The sequence below is a fragment of the Lynx canadensis genome, chromosome B4, assembly GCF_007474595.2.
Source record: "Lynx canadensis isolate LIC74 chromosome B4, mLynCan4.pri.v2, whole genome shotgun sequence".
Classification (NCBI taxonomy): Eukaryota; Metazoa; Chordata; class Mammalia; order Carnivora; family Felidae; genus Lynx; species Lynx canadensis.
The window spans coordinates 27376167-27380624 of NC_044309.1; the positions used below are offsets into that span (position 1 = coordinate 27376167).

At 52.1% G+C, this 4458-nt stretch overlaps 1 long non-coding RNA gene across 1 annotated transcript; it reads right to left on the reverse strand.

The window, feature by feature from the left end:
• Positions 1–444: 444 nt before the first annotated feature.
• On the reverse strand, positions 445–3747 carry LOC115518525. Its single transcript, XR_003970295.1, has 3 exons — positions 2591–3747; positions 937–1030; positions 445–729 (listed from the first exon to the last, which is right to left on the reverse strand). It is a non-coding gene; the product is annotated as an uncharacterized LOC115518525 (long non-coding RNA).
• Positions 3748–4458: the final 711 nt, after the last annotated feature.

Below are 4458 nucleotides of genomic sequence, written 5' to 3' on the forward strand. Positions count from 1 at the left end.
CGAGTAATCCTTGGCTGACAGGGCGCTCGGCTCCGCATGGGCATTTAGGGCCTGGTGGATGGCCGCACTGGCTCGTGGAGCTGCACCCTCTGGAATGCGTGCTCTCCAGCAAGGGGAAGAAAGGAGGAGATGAAACCCCCTGGTTTGTCATTGCCTTAGCTCAGAAATGGCGCATATCACTTCCACTTGTGGTCCATTGGCCAAAATTAGTGATCTGGCCTCAAGCTACCAGCAAGAAAGTCTGGGGAACGTAGAAAGCACGTGTAGTGTTTGGGGAAACATTGCTCCTGCCACAGGGTAGCTCTTAAACATTTGGGAACCAAAAGGGAGACGAAATCACATGGAATTTACCAAGTAGTGCCTTCTCGGTGTCAGGGACTTTGACTCTTGTCCCCATATTTATTTTCTGTTCCTACATAACAAATCACCACAGACCTAGTGTCTTAAGACAACACCCATTTATTTGCTCACAGTTCCGCAGGTGGGCTCAACAGGGTTCTCTGCTCGAGGTCTCCTAAGCTGCAGTCAAGGTGCTGTCCAGGCTGAGCTCTTCCTCGGGGCTTCTGGGGATGGAGCCACCTCTGAGCTCATTCAGGTTGTTGGCAGAATCCAGGTCCTTGTAGAGGGAGGGTGGAGAGGTCTCTCAAGCGCCCTGGCCCCCGCACATGAAATCTCCTTCAGGCTTCGAATCTCTCTGACTTCTCCTTCGGCTACCCGTAAGAGAAAACTCTGTTTTTACAGAGTGTAGAGGAGAACGTATGAGGTTCTGAGACCCTGGCAGGTCTCAGAAAGCTGGGTGGGGTCCTGCCCCTCTGCTTCTCAGGCAGAGTCCTTGGGAAGAGAGCTGCTGGTGGTGTAGCAGGTCAGGGCTGGGGCTCTGTCACGCTCTTAGAGTTGTCTCAGTCCCACATTGAAGCAGAAGTAGCAACACTGTACCTGTGTCCTTCGGAGTTGTGGAAGAAACGCAACCACTAGGACCCAGGGGGCATGCTGGGGGTGGGGTGGGGACAAAGGATCTCACTCTGTCTACCTGCATGGATCAAGGACAAAGGCCCAGATGAGATGCTGCACGTTTTAGGAGGTACCTATATGAGCAGATTACAGTTTAGGCCACCCACTGGCTCCCCTGGTGTAATGTTAAGCCCCCTGGAACCTGATATGGTACAAGCCACAACCTCAGGGAAAAGCAAGGGTGAGCTGAGTTTCTATCATCCAGGCTATAATCTGGAACTAGAAACCTAGTTGAGATGTAGGCAAATGGTATGTGCCGTGCTTCCTGGACACTTCAATTTTTGCAAGGAGGTCTAGACAGGTGTCATTATTGGGAGTCTCAGCTTGTTGTCCTCCTTGGAGGCAGCGAGCTCCCAAAGGCATCCCAAATGCTCGGTACACTACTTCCAACAATGTAGGCCTTCTTCTTTGAGCCCAGACAGAAAAGGGGCTTTGGCTTAAAGGGACACATTTATTCAACAACCACTTATGCATCTACTTGGTACTATTCCAGGCACAGCAGATGCTGCAAGGCACCAGTCAGGTGTGGAGTTTGTATCATAACAGGGGGAGAGATGCCCAATAAGTAAGTAAAATATGTAGATGTCAGACTATGTGAAGGACTACAGAGGAAAATCAAGCAGGGCGAGGAGATTGGGAATAGAGAAGTGGGTGTGCAATTTCAGACAGGTGGCTGGGGAGTCCTCACCTGGGGGGGGGGGACATGTCAGTGTGACCTGAGGAAGTGTGGGAAGGAGCCTTGCAGATATCTGGGAGAGGGGCCTTCCTAGGAGAGGGTACAAGAGCAAAGGCCCTGAGCCGGGTGCACACCTGACATTCGGGGACAGCAAGGAGACTGAGGTTCTAGAGCAGGGAGGGCCACAGGGATGACTATACAGATATGGTCAGAGAGGCGCCAGGGACCCAGATCTGTGCACCCATTATGAAGATTTTGGCATTTACTCTGAGTGATAGGGGGAGATCCATTAGGATTGGATCTTTGGAAATTAAAGAGGTAGAAACTGGGAGAAAACAAGGACGAGGGAACACAACCATCTGGAGCATACTGAGACCCTTAGAAAACGAAGGTGGTCTTTACAACTTTGTTTCTAAGACAGTCATCTCAATGGTTTGCAATTTTTTCCTCTCAAAAAGGTCACGCGATGGCCAGAAAACTCACTGCCCGCCAGCGCTTACACAAACTGAAACAGCCCCCTGCTGGCCTTCAGCAGTTGCAGAGGGCGGCCATCTTTCTTAGGCCCAATGGGAGCCTTGTGGGATGCCTCACTCCACAGGTGGGAGGTAGGGCAGGGTTCTATTTCTTTCCATTTGATTCCTTCCCCAGAGGACAGCAACCCTGCAGGGTGAGTCCTGTTGGATGTTTGTGACAACCCATTCTGGAAATTGCCTCATGGTCCCTCTCACTGGCTTTTCCTGGGGTTTCCCAGGAGGGACCCTGATACGCAGCTGCCCCAATTGCACAGGAAGGATAGATACTGGGAAGAGTGTAGTGACTTCCCCTCCTCAAAGCCTTCCCAGAGCACTTTCTAGTCACCCCCATGAAGCTGTGTGCCTTCAGGGATGGGGGGAGGGCACTCACTTTGACTTGTTGATGGCACCCAGTCCTGAGGCTGGTCAGGTGGCATCTCTCCCCTCAGGGTTTTTGGTCATCTGTTTAAGACAAATCAAATCCTCGGGAGGAGGAGGGGAGAGGTCAAAGGTTGGAATGGCTTGGCTCTCATCCTTCTGCTCTGCTTAGCCCAGGAATATCTCTTCATTAGTGTTCCTCCTCTATCCCACTGCCACCCAGGGTTCTGGGCGAAGAGGGCAAAGATGCTGTTTCTGGCTCCTAGCCAGTGCTGGAGCCACTGGAACTCCTACCTCTCGTCCCCGCTCATCCAGCAAGTCAGCTCTGTGTCACTGTGTGGGCCGTGCCCATAGTCTTGCAAGGCTGTGTCTGGGCTTGCTGTGGCCGCCTTGCGAACACACCCACATTAGCGGTGGGTGTCATCTGTGGCTTGTACAGTGTCCCTGTCAGGAATACCTGCGTACCTATTCAAGTGGACCTTCTGGAGGTTGCTGTTCGATACCTGTTATGGAATGGATTGTATTCCCCCCAGTTCATATGTGGAAGCCCTAAGCCCACCCCCCCATGTGACTATGTAGGGACTTAGAGGACCTTTAAGGGCGTAATTAAGGCTAAATGAGGTCATAAAAATGGGACCTTGATCCAATATGACTGGTGCCATCATAAGAAGAGGAAAAGATACCAGGGAGGCAACAGCACAGAGAAGAAGCCATGTGAGGACACAGGGAGAAGGTGGCTATCTGTGAGCCAAGGACAGAGGCCTCAGGAGAAGCCAAACCCGTCAACACTTTGATCTTGAACGTTTAGCCTGAAGAAGCTGAGAAAATTAATTTCCGTCGTTCTGCATCTCGTCTGTGGTATTTCATTATGCACGCCCTAGAAAATGGATACAATACAGCTATGTTGTTATAATTGGGGATACTGAGAAATCGAGATGGGAGGGTGGCTTGGGGGGAGGGAAGAGGGTGGGAGAGGGAAGCAAGGGGAGGCATTCTATTCTAAGACATCCATGCTTTTTAGAAAGACAGAGCTGGTATGGGATCAAAAAGCGGAAACGGGACAAGGTAAAGGCTGTTCAGTTTTGTCCGGATCCCACAGGATCTCCAACCTATGGGCTGCACCCTGCCGCTTTCCCCTAATTATCATTAGGAGCCTAATCCGGGGCCAAATGTTCTCCCATGGCCTCCCGTTTGCCAAGAGCAGACATCTCCAGCTGGGAGCCTAATGATGCAAGCCCTGCCGCAGCTAGGGACCCCCCCCCCCCCGCCACGCCCACCCCTTTCCCGGCTGCAGACAAGTCCTTATGGTTGAGCCCCCAGTTTTCGCATTGAAGTTGGAAATGCTGGCATCCCAGGCAGGCGTGTGTTAAGCCGGGACTAGGCACAAATAGCTCTCCGCATTGTTCGACTACAGCACGGCGACACGTGCCTTTTCAAAATAGCAGCGCTGTGTTTGAAATTTCCAAGCGAAGTCCTGGAGGGCGGGTATCTGTCCGCCTGCCGCGCCCTCCACTGTGTTCATTCTAAGGAGGTACAAAATTAGAACATTTCCGAAGGGGAAGGGAAGGCAAGACCATTAACACACAGCCACACCCCCACACCCCTCTGCCAACCAACCCCCTTCCTGGCGAGGTCCTCATCAGGCACACGGCCTACAGACAGGGCTCTGCTAAGAACTTGCCTTCTCCAAGCCACTGGGGTGGGCCCGTAGTGGCAACTGTGCGAAAATAAAGGGGGAGACTTGAAACTCCGTCTTACTGGTTGAAATCAGATGAAAAGAGCTAGGCTGTGCGAAAGAGGAAGAGAGTGGAGCGATTTTACACGTGGGCCAGACTTCACAAAGGCAAGATCTCTCCGGTCTCGAAGCCACCTTGGGGTGCG